At 44.5% G+C, this 21925-nt stretch overlaps 4 non-coding genes across 4 annotated transcripts; all 4 read right to left on the reverse strand.

The window, feature by feature from the left end:
• Positions 1 to 10847: 10847 nt before the first annotated feature.
• LOC120041808 lies at positions 10848 to 11011 on the reverse strand. The gene has a single exon (XR_005475944.1). It is a non-coding gene; the product is annotated as a U1 spliceosomal RNA (small nuclear RNA).
• Positions 11012 to 13254: 2243 nt separating this feature from the next.
• Positions 13255 to 13418, reverse strand: LOC120041806. The gene has a single exon (XR_005475942.1). It is a non-coding gene; the product is annotated as a U1 spliceosomal RNA (small nuclear RNA).
• A 3004-nt stretch (positions 13419 to 16422) lies between these two features.
• Positions 16423 to 16586, reverse strand: LOC120041811. The gene has a single exon (XR_005475947.1). It is a non-coding gene; the product is annotated as a U1 spliceosomal RNA (small nuclear RNA).
• Positions 16587 to 19683: 3097 nt separating this feature from the next.
• LOC120041812 lies at positions 19684 to 19847 on the reverse strand. The gene has a single exon (XR_005475948.1). It is a non-coding gene; the product is annotated as a U1 spliceosomal RNA (small nuclear RNA).
• Between the last annotated feature and the right edge of the window lie 2078 nt (positions 19848 to 21925).

The following is a 21925-nucleotide window of genomic DNA, read 5'->3' on the forward strand; positions in this document are numbered from 1 at the left end:
GTATCTCTCCAGGAGTAGGTTTGGCCGTCCCGTTTTAATTCAACATATTCCTCTATCTCCATGGTAACCCCCTGATCATGACCCTTGACCTTTACTGATCAGCCAAAGCTGTACCGAATGGCATCCTATTCCCTATACAGAACCCTATGGGCCCTGGTCAAAAGTAGTGCACTAGATAGGGAATAGGGCCCTGGTCAAAAGTAGTGCACTACATAGAGTACCATTTGGGACAGACTCAAGGCTGAGTGTTTAACAGTAAAAAGAGATTGAGAAATGACAGAAGTAGGTTAAAAGTAGGGAGAGCACTGATGGAGAGAGAGTACTTTTGATTGGTACTGTATGTCTTGTAAATATGAATTATATACAGTCCCAGTCAAACGTTAGTCATTTAGTTAGTCAGTTTTTCTTTATTTTTTGCTATTTTCTACATTGTAGAATAGTAGTGAAGACAAAACTATGAAATACCACATATGGAATCATGTAGTAACCAAAAAAGTGTTCAACAAATCAAAATATATTTTAGATTTTAGATTCTTCAAAGTAGCCAACCTTCTCCTTGATGACAGCTTTTCTTCTGATTATCTTGATCTCTGGCTCCCTCTTGAGTCATTAGTGTCTTAATTGTTTTATTGAACAGCGTGCTTAAAGCATCAGACAAGCTCAGTGCATACACCTATAGTTGATTTGATTAAAACACATAGGGTGTGTCTATGTGGAAAAATCTGGTACATTTACAGAAGTGTTTATTGATGTGCAGTATCCCTGTCAAATACATGGAGTACATGTCAATTAAAAGGAATGCGTTTTGTGTGTGTGTGGTTATACTGTGTGTCTATGTCTTTGTATATACTGTGTGTGTGTCTGTCTGTATGTGTCTATCTGTGTATGTGAGTTGGTCTGTGATTACTGTGATTAGTTCATGTTACGTGGGTTTGCAGAATCATTGTATATCATTGGTTACCCATCCTATCATGTTACCACACAGATGTGACTGTCTATCTCAGCGGTTCCCATCCTTTCCCATTCTGGAGACCATCAAATCATCGTCAAAAGCTCTTGACGACAACTACACTGCTCAAAAAAATAAAGGGAACACTTAAACAACACAATGTAACTCCAAGTCAGTCACACTTCTGTGAAATCAAACTGTCCACTTAGGAAGCAACACTGATTGACAATAAATGTCACATGCTGTTGTGCAAATGGAATAGACAAAAGGTGGAAATTATAGGCAATTAGTAAGACACCCCCAAAAAAGGAATGGTTCTGCAGGTGGTGACCACAGACCACTTCTCAGTTCCTATGCTTCCTGGCTGATGTTTTGGTCACTTTTGAATGCTGGCGGTGCTTTCACTCTAGTGGTAGCATGAGATGGAGTCTACAACCCACACAAGTGGCTCAGGTAGTGCAGTTCATCCAGGATGTCACATCAATGCGAGCTGTGGCAAAAAGGTTTGCTGTGTCTGTCAGCGTAGTGTCCAGAGCATGGAGGCGCTACCAGGAGACAGGCCAGTACATCAGGAGACGTGGAGGAGGCCGTAGGAGGGCAACAACCCAGCAGCAGAACCGCTACCTCCGCCTGTGTGCAAGGAGGTGCACTGCCAGAGCCCTGCAAAATGACCTCCAGCAGGCCACAAATGTGCATGTGTCAGCATATGGTCTCACAAGGAGTCTGAGGATCTCATCTCGGTACCTAATGGCAGTCAGGCTACCTCTGGCGAGCACATGGAGGGCTGTGCGGCCCCACAAAGAAATGCCACCCCACACCATGACTGACCCACCGCCAAACCGGTCATGCTGGAGGATGTTGCAGGCAGCAGAACGTTCTCCACGGCGTCTCCAGACTCTGTCACGTCTGTCACATGTGCTCATGTGCTCAGTGTGAACCTGCTTTCATCTGTGAAGAGCACAGGGCGCCAGTGGCGAATTTGCCAATCTTGGTGTTCTCTGGCAAATGCCAAACGTCCTGCACGGTGTTGGGCTGTAAGCACAACCCCCACCTGTGGACGTCGGGCCCTCATACCACCCTCATGGAGTCTGTTTCTGACCGTTTGAGCAGACACATGCACATTTGTGGCCTGCTGGAGGTCATTTTGCAGGGCTCTGGCAGTGCACCTCCTTGCACAAAGGCGGAGGTAGCGGTCCTGCTGCTGGGTTGTTGCCCTCCTACGGCCTCCTCCACGTCTCCTGATGTACTGGCCTGTCTCCTGGTAGCGCCTCCATGCTCTGGACACTACGCTGACAGACACAGCAAACCTTTTTGCCACAGCTCGCATTGATGTGACATCCTGGATGAACTGCACTACCTGAGCCACTTGTGTGGGTTGTAGACTCCGTCTCATGCTACCACTAGAGTGAAAGCACCGCCAGCATTCAAAAGTGACCAAAACATCAGCCAGGAAGCATAGGAATAGAGCCCAGCCTATCTTCTCTGCACCAGCAACACTACAGCAGCTCCTCGGAGTGAAGCCGCTTTTTGAGCGTCAAACCAGCAGACTAATCCAACTAGCATAACCATGTCCCTGTGTCCTCTGTCCTCTTTTCTTAAATATCATAATATCATCGTACGTACACAATATCATGATATAGTGTAACGACCCTGGGTTTATAAGCGCGGATAGCGACTCTTCCGCTTGAGTATGCTTTTGGGGCACAGTCGATAGCGCGCTGGACTTCGGTCTACAAGGTTGAGGGTTCGAGGCCTGCTCCCTGCCTGTTTCATTACGTTACGTTTTACCATCGTTATATTTCTGTGGTACAGAAATTATCTGACAGTTCCAAACTCAATCAGAAACTTTTCTAAGTTTTATTCAAGTAGTTTAATACATTTTATTCAAGTAGTATATTTGCCATTTGCAAGTACCTCTTAAAAGTAATATATTGGAATTATTATTTGTAGCTCTCTCACATATAGTAGGCCTACATAGCACATAGAGGTATACAGTATAACAGTCACATGGAACAAATAAAACATTTATAAAATTTATGACGTCCTTTAATTTCAGCTCCAGGTTGTTTCCACTGCACATCGCTGTTAGACACTGCGCGTCTTGTCTGTCTATAGGCTGTCTCGTCGTTGTTATTGACGAGACTTATGGCGTTTTTAGTCTCACAATGGATTCTGAGGACCCCCTTTTATTATAGTGCTGTGATAATACAAACATACAGCCTCCTTAATATCTAAACATATTATTTGAATGACTGAAGACGGAGAGTTCTGCATGAAAGATGTATTTTATTATTGTCAGTGACATGGCACACAACCATTGGTTGAGGCAATGTGGCGTGTCAATTGTAGGCGGCCTCGTAGGATTTCAGTGGGCGGGGCTGCAGCGGAGCTCAGCAATTTCTTCCGAATCTCTCTCCCCCCTCAGCTATGCCGGTGTGTAAATGGGAGCCGAGACTATCGCACAGTGCCAGTAGAGAGACGCCGATGAAGTGTGTATCAGTCATGCTGGTGGCTGGCAGCGACGACAGAGCAGAGCGTGGCTATGCCGGTGTGTAAGGGGTGAAGTTCTCAATGGGAGCCGAGACTATCGCACAGTGCCAGTAGAGAGACGCCGATGAAGTGTGTATCAGTCATGTTGGTGGCTGGCAGCGACGACAGAGCAGAGCGTGACATGTCAGTGTTTTTTTCCTGAGGGGATGTGTTTTCTTGGTCTTGGATCCACGGAGTGATAGCAGAATGTTCCATTTATTCTATGGATCTTTCCTTCCCGTCTTATTTCTGCCACCATGGCATGATCCAGAGCAGGGCGGTGTAACTGGGTGATTCAACATCACTGTTATAGTGATAGGAAGAGACACGGAGGATTTTGCAACAAGTGCAAGTAGGAGAACAGTCATTACACCTTTTCCCCTCATAATCAAGGCAGTTCTCTCTGGCAGTGTTCAAGCCTTAGCGGCAGTCAATCGGAGTGTTTCTGATTTCTGGCTGATTTGTTCTGATGATGATGGCGGCTGGCAGCTCCTTTCTGGTTTCTTCGGACAGCTCAGAGTGTCAGTGAGTAGAGAGGCAGTGCTTGTTTTATAGTGACTTGTATTTCCATTCACTTACAAAAGTGAGACATACATTTCTCCAGTAGATTAGTAGTATGCTTCGCCCGGGTAGGATAACTTACTGTCTATTATTTTCTATCCAGTACAGCTTGGTTTTATAGTGACTGACTTGACATTTGTCGGACAATTCAGCCGTGGTTGGATAAAACGGCTCGGTTGGATGTTCTGAACTCCCATAGACTTAACATTTTTCGGTCGGACGATTCAGCTGTGGTAGGATAAAACAGCCGTGGTTGGATGTTCTCATGTGAAAGACTCTCGTCCGCCGAGCTACAAGCGAGATAGTAGAGCTGCTCATCGATTTGACTGGTGTCGTAACGCAGCCCTGTTCCTGCCTCTGACTGCCATCGTCCTCACAGAGCCCAGCCTATCTTCTCTGCACCGGTAACACTACAGCAGCTCCTCGGAGTGAAGCCGCTTTTTGAGCGTCAAACCAGCAGACTAATCCAACTAGCATAACCATGTCCCTGTGTCCTCTGTCCCCTTTTCTTAAATATCATAATATCATCGTACGTACACAATATCATTATGTAGTGTAACGAGTCTGGGTTTATAAGCGCGGATAGCGACTCTTCCGGTTGAGCATGCTTTTGTGGCACAGTCGATAACGCGCTGGACTTCGGGCTAGAAGGTTGAGGGTTCGAGGCCTGCTCCCTGCCTGTTTCATTACGTTACGTTTTACCATCGTTATATTTCTGTGCTACAGAAATTATCTGACAGTTCCAAACTCAATCAGAAGCTTCTCTAAGTTTTATTCAAGTAGTTGAATAAAATGGATTAAAGTAGTATATTTGCCATTTGCAAGTACCTCTTAAAAGTAATACATTGGAAGTATTTTTTGGAGCTCTCTCACATATAGTAGGTCTACATAGCACACAGAGGTATACAGTATAACAGTCACATGGAACAAATAAAACATTTATAAAATCCTCTATGACGTCCTTTAATTTCAGCTCCAGGTTGTTTCCACTGCACATCGCTGTTAGACACTGCGCTTCTTGTCTGTCTATAGGCTGTCTCGTCGTTGTTATTGACGAGACTTATGCGTTTTAGGTCGAAAGTAGTGCCCTACACAGGGAATAGGGCCCTGGTCAAAAGTAGTGCCCTACATAGGGAATAGGGCCCTGGTCTAAAGTAGTGCACTACATAGGGAATAGGGCCCTGGTCTAAAGTAGTGCACTACATAGGAAATAGGGCCCTGGTCTAAAGTAGTGCACTACATAGGAAATAGGGCCCTGGTCTAAAGTAGTGCACTACATAGGGAATAGGGCCCTGGTCTAAAGTAGTGCACTACACAGGGAATAGGGCCCTGGTCTAAAGTAGTGCACTACACAGGGAATAGGGCCCTGGTCAAAAGTAGTGCCCTACATAGGGAATAGGGCCCTGGTCTAAAGTAGTGCACTACATAGGGAATAGGGCCCTGGTCTAAAGTAGTGCACTACATAGGAAATAGGGCCCTGGTCTAAAGTAGTGCACTACATAGGAAATAGGGCCCTGGTCTAAAGTAGTGCACTACATAGGGAATAGGGCCCTGGTCTAAAGTAGTGCACTACACAGGGAATAGGGCCCTGGTCTAAAGTAGTGCACTACATAGGGAATAGGGCCCTGGTCTAAAGTAGTGCACTACATAGGAAATAGGGCCCTGGTCTAAAGTAGTGCACTACATAGGAAATAGGGCCCTGGTCTAAAGTAGTGCACTACATAGGAAATAGGGCCCTGGTCTAAAGTAGTGCACTACATAGGGAATAGGGCCCTGGTCTAAAGTAGTGCATTTACATAGGGAAGAGAGTACCATTTGGGACAAACAGAGACTCAAGGCTGAGTGTTTAACAGCAAAAAGAGATTAAGAAATGACAGAAGTAGGTTAAAAGTAGGGAGAGCACTGATGGAGAGAGAGTACTTTTGATTGGTACTGTATGTCTTGTAAATATGAATTATATACAGTCCCAGTCAAATATTTTGGACACACCTAGTCATTCAAGAGTTTTCTTTATTTTTTGCTATTTTCTACATTGTAGAATAGTAGTGAAGACAAAAAAACTATGAAATAACACATATGGAATCATGTAGTAACCGAAAAAGTGTTCAACAAATCAAAATATATTTTAGATTTTAGATTCTTCAAAGTAGACACCCTTTGCCTTGATGACAGCTTTTCTTCTGATTATCTTGATCTCTGGCTCCCTCTTGAGTCATTTGTGTCTTAATTATTTTATTGAACAAGCTCAGTGCACAGACCTATAGTTGATTTGATTAAAACACATAGGGTGTGTCTATGTGGGAAAATCTGGTACATTTACAGAAGGATTTATTGATGTCCAGTATCCCTGTCAAATACATGGAGTACATGTCAATTAAAAGGAATGCGTTTTGTGTGTGTGTGTGTGTGTGTCTTTGTATATACTGTGTGTGTGTCTGTCTGTATGTGTCTATCTGTGTATGTGAGTTGGTCTCTGATTACTGTAAATAGTTCAATGTAACGTCAAATACTATACATAATAATCAGTCTGTTTTGGGTTTGCAGAATCATTGTATATCATTGGTTACCCATCCTATCATGTTACCTCACAGATGTGACTGTGTATCTCAGCGGTTCCCATCCTATCATGTTACCAAACAGATGTGACTGTCTATCTCAGTGGTTCCCAAACTTTCCCATTCTGGAGACCATCAAATCATCGTCAAAAGCTCTTGACGACAATCATTCACGGAGTCGCTGATTTTTTTCACATCAAATATATTGATGGTCAAATCCTATCAACACATGTGAATGTGTAACAAGGCCTGTAAAAATCTATTATTATTAGAAACTATTTGCATTGTGAAAAGGAATGTAAAATTAACATTAATACTCCCAACTGTTATTATTTTTGAATAATAAAATACTACAATCTCTAAATAATTGCAGACTACCTGCACCACCCCCACGGACCACAGGTTGGGAACCACTGAGTCCTTCAGCCACACCTGGTTGTTGTGTCACACTGCCCTCTTCTGGTAGCACTGCAAAACATCACCTAAATATATCAAATCATTAAATAAATTAATTTAATTGCACATTTAATAGATATAACCTTAATTTATAGGCTGAATACTGGTATTAAGTGTATGAAGACTTAACATCACATAAATATCAACAAATGAACCTATACGTGTTGAATCCGCCCACTGTGTTGAAACAGGAAGTCCATTTATAAGGAAGCAGAGGAAAGGGTCTCTTATTATAGCTCAATGGTGCCGCTGCTTCGCTTCACCTCCGTTCTGCCAGTAAGAAGACCTAGCAAGAATAAGGCCCGTGACCTCGGAGATGTTCCTTCAAAATAAAAGTCCAGAAATGATGATTGTGATTTTTTTTTTAAACGGAAATTTGTAACATTTTATGAGGAAATATTAGCAGACTTAGAATGTTGTTTAACAGTATGAAAAAAAGCAACAAAGTCAATCGTATTTATATCACAAATAATATTATAGCGTTGACATTTGTTAACAGCATTAAAAGTCATGGCCCATGGCAGCTCCTTCCAATCAGCCTCCGGGCGCTGCGGCGTGTGATGGAGAGGGTGGCTGCTGCAGACCTGAGGCTACATCCCGAGAAGTGCCACTTCATGAGGAGAGAGGTGTCCTTCTTGGGCCACCAAGTGGTGGAGGAGGGTATCAGCACAATGGAGGACAAGGTGGGGGCTGTCCGACACTGGCCCACCCCCACCGATCAGCATCAGCTGAAAAGCTTCCTGGGCCTGGCCTCGTACTACAGGAGGTTTGTAGGGGCTTCTCAAGCGTCGCTGATCCCCTAAACCACCTGCTGCCGAAGGACAAGGCCTTCACTTGGACAGTGGAGTGTGAGGAGGCCTTCACTTGGACAGTGGAGTGTGAGGAGGCCTTCACTTGGACAGTGGAGTGTGAGGAGGCCTTCACTTGGACAGTGGAGTGTGAGGAGGCCTTCACTTGGACAGTGGAGTGTGAGGAGGCCTTCACTTGGACAGTGGAGTGTGAGGAGGCCTTCACTTGGACAGTGGAGTGTGAGGAGGCCTTCACTTGGACAGTGGAGTGTGAGGAGGCCTTCACTTGGACAGTGGAGTGTGAGGAGGCCTTCACTTGGACAGTGGAGTGCGAGGAGGCCTTCACTTGGACAGTGGAGTGCGAGGAGGCCTTCTCTTGGACAGTGGAGTGCGAGGAGGCCTTCACTTGGACAGTGGAGTGCGAGGAGGCCTTCACTTGGACAGTGGAGTGCGAGGAGGCCTTCACTTGGACAGTGGAGTGCGAGGAGGACTTCACTTGGACAGTGGAGTGCGAGGAGGACTTCACTTGGACAGTGGAGTGCGAGGAGGCCTTCACTTGGACAGTGGAGTGCGAGGAGGCCTTCACTTGGACAGTGGAGTGCGAGGAGGCCTTCACTTGGACAGTGGAGTGCGAGGAGGCCTTCACTTGGACAGTGGAGTGTGAGGAGACCTTCACTTGGACAGTGGAGTGCGAGGAGGCCTTCCACTTGGACAGTGGAGTGCGAGGAGGCCTTCACTTGGACAGTGGAGTGTGAGGAGGCCTTCACTTGGACAGTGGAGTGTGAGGAGGCCTTCACTTGGACAGTGGAGTGTGAGGAGACCTTCACTTGGACAGTGGAGTGTGAGGAGGCCTTCACTTGGACAGTGGAGTGTGAGGAGGCCTTCACTTGGACAGTGGAGTGTGAGGAGGCCTTCACTTGGACAGTGGAGTGTGAGGAGGCCTTCACTTGGACAGTGGAGTGTGAGGAGGCCTTCACTTGGACAGTGGAGTGTGAGGAGGACTTCACTTGGACAGTGGAGTGTGAGGAGGCCTTCACTTGGACAGTGGAGTGCGAGGAGGCCTTCACTTGGACAGTGGAGTGCGAGGAGGCCTTCACTTGGACAGTGGAGTGCGAGGTGGCCTTCACTTGGACAGTGGAGTGCGAGGAGGCCTTCACTTGGACAGTGGAGTGCGAGGTGGCCTTCACTTGGACAGTGGAGTGCGAGGTGGCCTTCACTTGGACAGTGGAGTGCGAGGTGGCCTTCACTTGCACAGTGGAGTGTGAGGTGGCCTTCAACACCCTCAAACGTGCACTGATCGAGGCCCCCATGCTCGACCCCCCCCCCCCCCTGACCTCACCTTGCCCTTTATCCTGGACACAGATGCGAGCAACGTGGGCATGGGTGGGGTGCTGGTCCAGATGTGGCCAGAGGGGGAGAGAGTGGTGGCCCAGATGGGGCCAGAGGGGGAGAGAGTGGTGGCCCAGATGGGGCCAGAGGGGGTGAGAGTGGTGGCCCAGATGGGGAGAGAGTGGTGGCCCAGATGGGCCCAGAGGGGGTGAGAGTGGTGGCCCAGATGGGGCCAGAGGGGGAGAGAGTGGTGGCCCAGATGCGGCCAGAGGGGGAGAGAGTGGTGGCCCAGATGGGGCCAGAGGGGGAGAGAGTGGTGGCCCAGATGGGGCCAGAGGGGGAGAGAGTGGTGGCCCAGATGGGGCCAGAGGGGGAGAGAGTGGTGGCCCAGATGGGGCCAGAGGGGGAGAGAGTGGTGGCCCAGATGGGGCCAGAGGGGGTGAGAGTGGTGGCCCAGATGGGGAGAGAGTGGTGGCCCAGATGGGCCCAGAGGGGGTGAGAGTGGTGGCACAGATGGGGCCAGAGGGGGAGAGAGTGGTGGCCCAGAGGGGGCCAGAGGGGGAGAGAGTGGTGGCCCAGATGGGGCCAGAGGGGGAGAGAGTGGTGGCCCAGAAGGGGCCAAAGGGGGAGAGAGTGGTGGCCCAGAGGGGGAGAGAGTGGTGGCCCAGAGGGGGAGAGAGTGGTGGCCCAGATGGGGCCAGAGGGGGAGAGAGTGGTGGCCCAGATGGGGCCAGAGGGGGTGAGAGTGGTGGCCCAGATGGGGCCAAAGGGGGAGAGAGTGGTGGCGATCTTCAGAAAAACATTCAACATACATGAGCGCAGCTACTGTGTCACCCGGCTCCTCCTCGTTGTTGTTGTGGCTTCCATCAAACACTTGAAGTACTACCTGGGTGGTCTGCCCTTTACTGGCAGGACTGACCACTCTGCTCTCCAGCGGCTCATGTCTTTCAGAGAGCCAGAGGGGCAGGTGGCTCGCTGGTTGGAGGAGCTTCAGCCGTACGACTTCACAGTGGTGCACAGGGCAGGGGCACGCCACTCCAACGCCATGTCCCGTCGGATCTGTACTGTAGACGGCTGCCGCCGCTGTGAGCGGAGAGAGAGAGCTGTGTGCGGAGAAGGTGGTCTGGGCCACAGTGTGTCGGGCGAGCGGGATGTTGTCGGTGTGTGCAGAGGGTCCCTGGTTCGATCCCAGGTAGGGGCGAGGAGAGGGACGGAAGCTATACTGTTACATAATGATGGACCAATAGAATGGTTTATTTTCCATGTCAGGATGTAAGGCTCTACGCTATGACGATGTCCTCCTGTCCTTTGATTTGTGTTGTGTGGAGCGGAGGCCTACTATGTTTAGAAAAACATTTAAGAGGACCACAATAGAAATAGGTTTTCAAACATATTTTTGATAAATGCTTTATCAACGTGTGGTTGCATTGACAGGCATAATCACCAGTGGTACAATAACAGATCTGAAACATTGGGGGTTTTCAGAAGACAAAAAGTATCTTTCAGGCTTTACAAAGCTTTAAAATAAATCATACATTCTAAAACCGCTCATCTGATGACGAAGAGAAGGGAAATGCTGACAACTGTCCTTTTAGACACGAAAGGAAATACAACTCAGAGAACACACTCTGACCACCACACACTGAAAGCTAAGTCACACATTATTTTTAACATCAAAGTCAGGGGAGAGCGCGAACGCAGTCCCCCACTACCATAAATTTTGCAATCGAGATTTCCACATTTGAGAAATTCGCAGGGGTCAGCACAGCCGGAGTGCAATGGCTGAGCCTCGCCCTGGGTGAACCGCCTTCTTGATCACGGTGTCTCCCTTGCCAGGTAAGTATGAGTTGTACACGTTGGTAGAGGGCGACTCATTCCAGGACAAAGGTGTTTGACTCACGGTTACCACTTCTACTACTGATAATACCACATCATATCAACCAGGGTTTAATAACGTTTACGAATACGGTTGAGGACAAAGCGGTGGAAAAGCGATGCACTTTGTTTTACTATATTATATCACGGTCCGACTATTTTCCCATCATGCAATACGGTAGAAATTCTATATAAATTGATTTTGTTGTCTAAATGTCCGTCTGATTACACACAAATAGGCGATGTACCAAAATGCTGAAATCACATTCGTGCACACACAGCCCACCGAATGACACCAACTGTTTCTGGTGTTTTGTAGCGTTCCAGACATTGTAGGAATAGTTTCATCACGCTTGTTTTCTGCTCTCCGTAACATGTAATTCCACCATCGACCACAGGGTGGCGTACGAACCCCAGACATGGAGGAGAAAGAGTCGTCTACTACGTCATCAACAACAAGTCACAGTAGTAGCTACTAGGGGTGTGCTGACATGGACATACTCGTATTTGTAATTTATCATAGTAGCAGGCAGCAGAAATCTAAATTATAATCCTATGATCAGACCAGAAACATGCCAGGAAAAGAGAGAGGATGAAATGATGAAGCCAGCGGAGGATGAAATCCAGCTTCACTCTATCCAATCAGAGCAGCAGGATCAACCTACTGCCCTTCTCTTTACAGACACGGAAACTAGCCAGGTGATTTACTTAGATCACGCACATGACAGAGATTCTTGCTGGCACCCGAAAAAAAATGTGTTTATTCCATCACGGATTATTACAAAAAAGTCTTAGATCATAATCGTATCCAGAAAATTGCCCATATCAGTTACGATCCTCGTTTTGTCTGACTACTCCACACACCTCTAGTAGCTACAGTAACAGAGACGTTAATAATGAACACATTGTTCTATCTGTGGTAATAGGACGGGGGAGAAACGTTTTTCTTAACAGTAAGTGTTGCAAGTATTGATGCATGCAGGGAAATGTCTGTTGTCATGGTAATGTTTGACCAGGGTAATGTCTGTGGTATGGTAATGATCGACAAGAGAAATGTCTGTGGTATGGTAATGGTTGACCAGGGAAATGTCTGTGGAATGAATCTGCATCTTGGAACAACAGAATCCATCTTATTTGGATCCAGAGTAAATGTTGCAGGCTCCCCTGGATAACTCAGTGGTTAGACCAAAAACCTCTGTCAGCTGTCTTGGGTGTGAACTGGATAGGTACCTGACTGCTGAGAATATGAATAAATCCACCTATATCACCGAGGCTCATTAACTTTGTATAGTCAATACAACTCTCATTTCTCGACTATGAAGTGGCTGATGATGCCATCGCCCCACCTTAAAGATCACTTAGGTAGAAAGATTTATTTGACAATTTAAAACACAATACAACCACACTTACAATGACACAAAAATAAGTTTGAAAATTAAATGAGTGTTGGATACAATATACAAAGTTGATGAGCCTCGGTGATATAGACCGGTTCCATTTCAGACGATATGAAATCAAAGCAGACCTAGTTAACGTTCTAAATCTGTATTCTGGACATTTCAACTTCAGGGACACGTTCAAAGCTAATGTGATTATCCAAGTCATTCAATCAATTTTCTCCCTCTTAATTTTGATCATTATGTTACAATGAGCAGTAATCTATTGTTGTTGTTTTTATTATTATTATTTACCTGTATTTATTTAACTAGGAAAGTCAGTTAAGAACAAATTCTTATTTACAATGACGGCCTATCCCGGCCAAACCCGGACGACGCTGGGCCAATTGTGCGCCGCCCTATGGGACTCCCAATCTCGGCCGGATGTGATGCAGCCTGTTTATTGTGGCCTTGAATTACAAACTGTCCTATAAATGAGTTAATTATCTAGCAAATAAAAGACCTCAATCCAGATGACGTCTGAGGGCGTAAAAGGATCCATTCACAAGTAGGCCTTTTCCTTGACATAATCAGGACATGTCAGGCATAATCACCAGTGGTACAATAACAGATCACACACATATTGTGGTTTTCAGAAGACAACGTATCTCTGAGGCCTTAGTTGGCTTTAAAATAGATCCTATATTCTAAAACCATTCATCTGATAAGTAAGAAAATGGAAATGTTGATAAATCTCCTTCTGAATACGAAACTCATCAGAACTCACATGACGTAACAACTTTAAACACCTCATAAATTATTTTTAACATGAATATCAGGGGAGAGCGCGAACGCAGTCCCCCACTACCATAAATTATGCAATCGAGATTTCCACATTTGAGAAATTCGCAGGGGTCAGCACAGCCGGAGTGCAATGGCTGAGCCTCGCCCTGGGTGAACCGCCTTCTTGATCACGGTGTCTCCCTTGCCAGGTAAGTATGAGTTGTACACGTTGGTAGAGGGAGACTCATTCCAGGACAAAGGTGTTTGACTCACGGTTACCACTTCTACTACTGATAATATCACATCATATCGACCAGGGTTTAATGACGTTTACGAATACGGTTGAGGACAAAGCGGTGGAAAAGCGATGCACTTTGTTTTACTATATTATATCACGGTCCGACTGTTCTCCCATCATGCAACACGGTAGAAATTCTATATAAATTGATTTTGTTGTCTAAATGTCCGTCTGATTACACACAAGTAGGCGATGTGCCAAAATGCTGAAAATACGTTCGTGCACACACAGCCAACCGAATAACACCAACTATTTCTGGTGTTTTGTAGCGTTCCAGACATTGTAGGAATAGTTTCTTCACGCTTGTTTTCTGCTCTCCGTAACATGTAATTCCACCATCGACCACAGGGTGGCGTACGATCCCCAGACATGGAGGAGAAACAGTCGCCTACTACGTCATCAACAACAAGACACAGTAGTAGCTACTAGGGGCGTGCTGACATGGACATACTCGTATTTGTAATTTATCATAGTAGCAGGCTGCAGAACTCTAAATGATAACACTATGATCAGACCAGAAACATGCCAGGAAAAGAGAGAGGATGAAATGATGAAGCCAGCGGAGGATGAAATCCAGCTTCACTCTATCCAATCAGAGCAGCAGGATCAACCTACTGCCCTTCTCTTTACAGACACGGAAACTAGCCAGGTGATTTATTTAGATCACGCACATGACAGAGATTCTTGCTGGCACCCGAAAAAAAATGTGTTTATTCCGATCACGGATTATTACAAAAAAGACTTGGATCATAATCGTTTCCAGAAAATTGCCCATATCAGTTACGATCCTCGTTTTGTCTGACTACTCCACACACCTCTAGTAGCTACAGTAACAGAGACGTTAATAATGAACACATTGTTCTATCTATGGTAATAGGACGGGGGAGAAACGTTTTTCTTAACAGTAAGTGTTACACGTATTGATGCATACGACATGCACCTACTGAAATCACAGTCAAAAATAGCTTGACTGAGTGGTTGTTTTGGCCTCCATAGCTGAGTTTTTATTTAATTATCTTTATTTAACCTTTATTTAACTAGGCAAGTCCGATTTATTTAACTAGGCAACAAATTATTATTTACAATGACGGCCTACACCGGCTAAACCTGGACAACGCTGGGCCAAGTGAATAGGCTACTACAATTTATAGTTTGTCTACTTTTCAGACAGGTGATCTATTAGGAATTATAAACTGGGTGGTTTGAACCCTGAATGCAGATTGACAAAAACAAATATTTTTAGTTTTCTAATTTAGTTGGTAACCAGTTTCTAATAGCCATAATGCCCCCCTGGGGTTTGTGGTATATGGCCAATGCTAGAGTGACCCCTATCCACAAGAAGGGCAGCAAAACAGACCTGTATCTATTTTGAGTGTTCAGTCTAAGGTGCTGGAAAAAGTCATTTATGAATAGATGGATGAATATACTGACAAGAATACTGTTATCAGAACTACAGTCTGGTTTTTAGAAAGACCCACTCCACTGACATCTCTGTTTTGACTGACTTCATCAGGAAATAAATGGACCAGGGAAATGTCTGTGGAATGGTTGACCAGGGAAATGTCTGTGGCATGGTAATGGTTGACCAGGGAAATGTCTGTGGAATGGTTGACCAGGGAAATGTCTGTGGAACTGTAATGGTTGACCAGGGAAATGTCTGTGGAACTGTAATGGTTGACCAGGGAAATGTCTGTGGAATGGTTGACCAGGGAAATGTCTGTGGAACTGTAATGGTTGACCAGGGAAATGTCTGTGGAACTGTAATGGTTGACCAGGGAAATGTCTGTGGAATGGTTGACCAGGGAAATGTCTGTTGTCATGGTAATGGTTGACCAGGGTAATATCTGTTGTCATGGTAATGGTTGACCAGGGAAATGTCTGTTGTCATGGATCTGCATCTTGGAACAACAGAATCCATCTTATTTGGATCCAGAGTAAATGTGCAGGCTCCCCTGGATAACTCAGTGGTTACACCAAAAACCTCTGTCAGCTGTCTTGGGTGTGAACTGGATAGGTACCTGACTGCTGAGAATATGAATAAATCCATCTATATCACCGAGGCTCATTAACTTTGTATAGTCAATACAACTCTCATTTCTCGACTGTGAAGTGGCTGATGACGCCATCGCCCCACCTTAAGGATCACTTAGGTAGAAAGATTTATTTGACAATTTAAAACACAATACAACCACACTTACAATGACACAAAAATAAGTTTGAAAACGAAATGAGAGTTGGATACAATATACAAAGTTGATGAGCCTCGGTGATATAGACCGGTTCCGTTTCAGACGATATGAAATCAAAGCAGACCAAGTTTACGTTCTAAATCTGTATTCTGGACATTTCAACTTCAGGGACACGTTCAAAGCTAATGTGATTATCCAAGTCATTCAATCAATTTCCTCCCTCTTAATGTTGATCATTATGTTACAATGAGCAGTAATCTATTGTTGTCAATAAATATTGCAAATCAGTTAAGAACAAATTCTTATTTACAATGACTGCCTACCCCGGACGAAGCTGGGCCAATTGTGCGCCGCCCTATGGGACTCCCAATCACGGCCGGATGTGATACAGCCTTTTTATTGTGGGTTTAAATGACAAACTGTCCAATAAATGACTTAATTATCTTGCAAATACAACCTCAATCCAGATGACTTTTTCCTTGACATAATCAGGACATGACAGGCATAATCACCAGTGGTACAATAACAGATCACACACATTGGGGTTTTCAGAAGACAAAAAGTATCTCTGAGGCCTTAGTTGGCTTTTAAATAGATCCTATATTCTAAAACCATTCATCTGATAAGTAAGAAAATGGAAATGTTGATAAATCTCCTTCTGAATACGAAACTCATCAGAACTCACATGACGTAACAACTTTCAACACCTCATAGATTATTTTTAACATGAAGATCAGGGGAGAGCGCGAACGCAGTCCCCCACTACCATAAATTATGCAATCGAGATTTCCACATTTGAGAAATTCGCAGGGGTCAGCACAGCCGGAGTGCAATGGCTGAGCCTCGCCCTGGGTGAACCGCCTTCTTGATCACGGTGTCTCCCTTGCCAGGTAAGTATGAGTTGTACACGTTGGTAGAGGGAGACTCATTCCAGGACAAAGGTGTTTGACTCACGGTTAGCACTTCTACTACTGATAATATCACATCATATCGACCAGGGTTTAATGACGTTTACGAATACGGTTGAGGACAAAGCGGTGGAAAAGCGATGCACTTTGTTTTACTATATTATATCACGGTCCGACTGTTCTCCCATCATGCAACACGGTAGAAATTCTATATAAATTGATTTTGTTGTCTAAATGTCCGTCTGATTACACACAAGTAGGCGATGTGCCAAAATGCTGAAAATACGTTCGTGCACACACAGCCAACCGAATAACACCAACTATTTCTGGTGTTTTGTAGCGTTCCAGACATTGTAGGAATAGTTTCTTCACGCTTGTTTTCTGCTCTCCGTAACATGTAATTCCACCATCGACCACAGGGTGGCGTACGATCCCCAGACATGGAGGAGAAACAGTCGCCTACTACGTCATCAACAACAAGACACAGTAGTAGCTACTAGGGGCGTGCTGACATGGACATACTCGTATTTGTAATTTATCATAGTAGCAGGCTGCAGAACTCTAAATGATAACACTATGATCAGACCAGAAACATGCCAGGAAAAGAGAGAGGATGAAATGATGAAGCCAGCGGAGGATGAAATCCAGCTTCACTCTATCCAATCAGAGCAGCAGGATCAACCTACTGCCCTTCTCTTTACAGACACGGAAACTAGCCAGGTGATTTATTTAGATCACGCACATGACAGAGATTCTTGCTGGCACCCGAAAAAAAATGTGTTTATTCCGATCACGGATTATTACAAAAAAGACTTGGATCATAATCGTTTCCAGAAAATTGCCCATATCAGTTACGATCCTCGTTTTGTCTGACTACTCCACACACCTCTAGTAGCTACAGTAACAGAGACGTTAATAATGAACACATTGTTCTATCTATGGTAATAGGACGGGGGAGAAACGTTTTTCTTAACAGTAAGTGTTACACGTATTGATGCATACGACATGCACCTACTGAAATCACAGTCAAAAATAGCTTGACTGAGTGGTTGTTTTGGCCTCCATAGCTGAGTTTTTATTTAATTATCTTTATTTAACCTTTATTTAACTAGGCAAGTCCGATTTATTTAACTAGGCAACAAATTATTATTTACAATGACGGCCTACACCGGCTAAACCTGGACAACGCTGGGCCAAGTGAATAGGCTACTACAATTTATAGTTTGTCTACTTTTCAGACAGGTGATCTATTAGGAATTATAAACTGGGTGGTTTGAACCCTGAATGCAGATTGACAAAAACAAATATTTTTAGTTTTCTAATTTAGTTGGTAACCAGTTTCTAATAGCCATAATGCCCCCCTGGGGTTTGTGGTATATGGCCAATGCTAGAGTGACCCCTATCCACAAGAAGGGCAGCAAAACAGACCTGTATCTATTTTGAGTGTTCAGTCTAAGGTGCTGGAAAAAGTCATTTATGAATAGATGGATGAATATACTGACAAGAATACTGTTATCAGAACTACAGTCTGGTTTTTAGAAAGACCCACTCCACTGACATCTCTGTTTTGACTGACTTCATCAGGAAATAAATGGACCAGGGAAATGTCTGTGGAATGGTTGACCAGGGAAATGTCTGTGGCATGGTAATGGTTGACCAGGGAAATGTCTGTGGAATGGTTGACCAGGGAAATGTCTGTGGAACTGTAATGGTTGACCAGGGAAATGTCTGTGGAACTGTAATGGTTGACCAGGGAAATGTCTGTGGAATGGTTGACCAGGGAAATGTCTGTGGAACTGTAATGGTTGACCAGGGAAATGTCTGTGGAACTGTAATGGTTGACCAGGGAAATGTCTGTGGAATGGTTGACCAGGGAAATGTCTGTGGAACTGTAATGGTTGACCAGGGAAATGTCTGTGGAACTGTAATGGTTGACCAGGGAAATGTCTGTGGAATGGTTGACCAGGGAAATGTCTGTTGTCATGGTAATGGTTGACCAGGGTAATATCTGTTGTCATGGTAATGGTTGACCAGGGAAATGTCTGTTGTCATGGATCTGCATCTTGGAACAACAGAATCCATCTTATTTGGATCCAGAGTAAATGTGCAGGCTCCCCTGGATAACTCAGTGGTTACACCAAAAACCTCTGTCAGCTGTCTTGGGTGTGAACTGGATAGGTACCTGACTGCTGAGAATATGAATAAATCCATCTATATCACCGAGGCTCATTAACTTTGTATAGTCAATACAACTCTCATTTCTCGACTGTGAAGTGGCTGATGACGCCATCGCCCCACCTTAAGGATCACTTAGGTAGAAAGATTTATTTGACAATTTAAAACACAATACAACCACACTTACAATGACACAAAAATAAGTTTGAAAACGAAATGAGAGTTGGATACAATATACAAAGTTGATGAGCCTCGGTGATATAGACCGGTTCCGTTTCAGACGATATGAAATCAAAGCAGACCAAGTTTACGTTCTAAATCTGTATTCTGGACATTTCAACTTCAGGGACACGTTCAAAGCTAATGTGATTATCCAAGTCATTCAATCAATTTCCTCCCTCTTAATGTTGATCATTATGTTACAATGAGCAGTAATCTATTGTTGTCAATAAATATTGCAAATCAGTTAAGAACAAATTCTTATTTACAATGACTGCCTACCCCGGACGAAGCTGGGCCAATTGTGCGCCGCCCTATGGGACTCCCAATCACGGCCGGATGTGATACAGCCTTTTTATTGTGGGTTTAAATGACAAACTGTCCAATAAATGACTTAATTATCTTGCAAATACAACCTCAATCCAGATGACTTTTTCCTTGACATAATCAGGACATGACAGGCATAATCACCAGTGGTACAATAACAGATCACACACATTGGGGTTTTCAGAAGACAAAAAGTATCTCTGAGGCCTTAGTTGGCTTTTAAATAGATCCTATATTCTAAAACCATTCATCTGATAAGTAAGAAAATGGAAATGTTGATAAATCTCCTTCTGAATACGAAACTCATCAGAACTCACATGACGTAACAACTTTCAACACCTCATAGATTATTTTTAACATGAAGATCAGGGGAGAGCGCGAACGCAGTCCCCCACTACCATAAATTATGCAATCGAGATTTCCACATTTGAGAAATTCGCAGGGGTCAGCACAGCCGGAGTGCAATGGCTGAGCCTCGCCCTGGGTGAACCGCCTTCTTGATCACGGTGTCTCCCTTGCCAGGTAAGTATGAGTTGTACACGTTGGTAGAGGGAGACTCATTCCAGGACAAAGGTGTTTGACTCACGGTTAGCACTTCTACTACTGATAATATCACATCATATCGACCAGGGTTTAATGACGTTTACGAATACGGTTGAGGACAAAGCGGTGGAAAAGCGATGCACTTTGTTTTACTATATTATATCACGGTCCGACTGTTCTCCCATCATGCAACACGGTAGAAATTCTATATAAATTGATTTTGTTGTCTAAATGTCCGTCTGATTACACACAAGTAGGCGATGTGCCAAAATGCTGAAAATACGTTCGTGCACACACAGCCAACCGAATAACACCAACTATTTCTGGTGTTTTGTAGCGTTCCAGACATTGTAGGAATAGTTTCTTCACGCTTGTTTTCTGCTCTCCGTAACATGTAATTCCACCATCGACCACAGGGTGGCGTACGATCCCCAGACATGGAGGAGAAACAGTCGCCTACTACGTCATCAACAACAAGACACAGTAGTAGCTACTAGGGGCGTGCTGACATGGACATACTCGTATTTGTAATTTATCATAGTAGCAGGCTGCAGAACTCTAAATGATAACACTATGATCAGACCAGAAACATGCCAGGAAAAGAGAGAGGATGAAATGATGAAGCCAGCGGAGGATGAAATCCAGCTTCACTCTATCCAATCAGAGCAGCAGGATCAACCTACTGCCCTTCTCTTTACAGACACGGAAACTAGCCAGGTGATTTATTTAGATCACGCACATGACAGAGATTCTTGCTGGCACCCGAAAAAAAATGTGTTTATTCCGATCACGGATTATTACAAAAAAGACTTGGATCATAATCGTTTCCAGAAAATTGCCCATATCAGTTACGATCCTCGTTTTGTCTGACTACTCCACACACCTCTAGTAGCTACAGTAACAGAGACGTTAATAATGAACACATTGTTCTATCTATGGTAATAGGACGGGGGAGAAACGTTTTTCTTAACAGTAAGTGTTACACGTATTGATGCATACGACATGCACCTACTGAAATCACAGTCAAAAATAGCTTGACTGAGTGGTTGTTTTGGCCTCCATAGCTGAGTTTTTATTTAATTATCTTTATTTAACCTTTATTTAACTAGGCAAGTCCGATTTATTTAACTAGGCAACAAATTATTATTTACAATGACGGCCTACACCGGCTAAACCTGGACAACGCTGGGCCAAGTGAATAGGCTACTACAATTTATAGTTTGTCTACTTTTCAGACAGGTGATCTATTAGGAATTATAAACTGGGTGGTTTGAACCCTGAATGCAGATTGACAAAAACAAATATTTTTAGTTTTCTAATTTAGTTGGTAACCAGTTTCTAATAGCCATAATGCCCCCCTGGGGTTTGTGGTATATGGCCAATGCTAGAGTGACCCCTATCCACAAGAAGGGCAGCAAAACAGACCTGTATCTATTTTGAGTGTTCAGTCTAAGGTGCTGGAAAAAGTCATTTATGAATAGATGGATGAATATACTGACAAGAATACTGTTATCAGAACTACAGTCTGGTTTTTAGAAAGACCCACTCCACTGACATCTCTGTTTTGACTGACTTCATCAGGAAATAAATGGACCAGGGAAATGTCTGTGGAATGGTTGACCAGGGAAATGTCTGTGGCATGGTAATGGTTGACCAGGGAAATGTCTGTGGAATGGTTGACCAGGGAAATGTCTGTGGAACTGTAATGGTTGACCAGGGAAATGTCTGTGGAACTGTAATGGTTGACCAGGGAAATGTCTGTGGAATGGTTGACCAGGGAAATGTCTGTGGAACTGTAATGGTTGACCAGGGAAATGTCTGTGGAACTGTAATGGTTGACCAGGGAAATGTCTGTGGAATGGTTGACCAGGGAAATGTCTGTGGAACTGTAATGGTTGACCAGGGAAATGTCTGTGGAACTGTAATGGTTGACCAGGGAAATGTCTGTGGAATGGTTGACCAGGGAAATGTCTGTTGTCATGGTAATGGTTGACCAGGGTAATATCTGTTGTCATGGTAATGGTTGACCAGGGAAATGTCTGTTGTCATGGATCTGCATCTTGGA

The sequence above is a fragment of the Salvelinus namaycush genome, unplaced genomic scaffold (genome assembly GCF_016432855.1).
Source record: "Salvelinus namaycush isolate Seneca unplaced genomic scaffold, SaNama_1.0 Scaffold545, whole genome shotgun sequence".
Taxonomy (NCBI): Eukaryota; Metazoa; Chordata; class Actinopteri; order Salmoniformes; family Salmonidae; genus Salvelinus; species Salvelinus namaycush.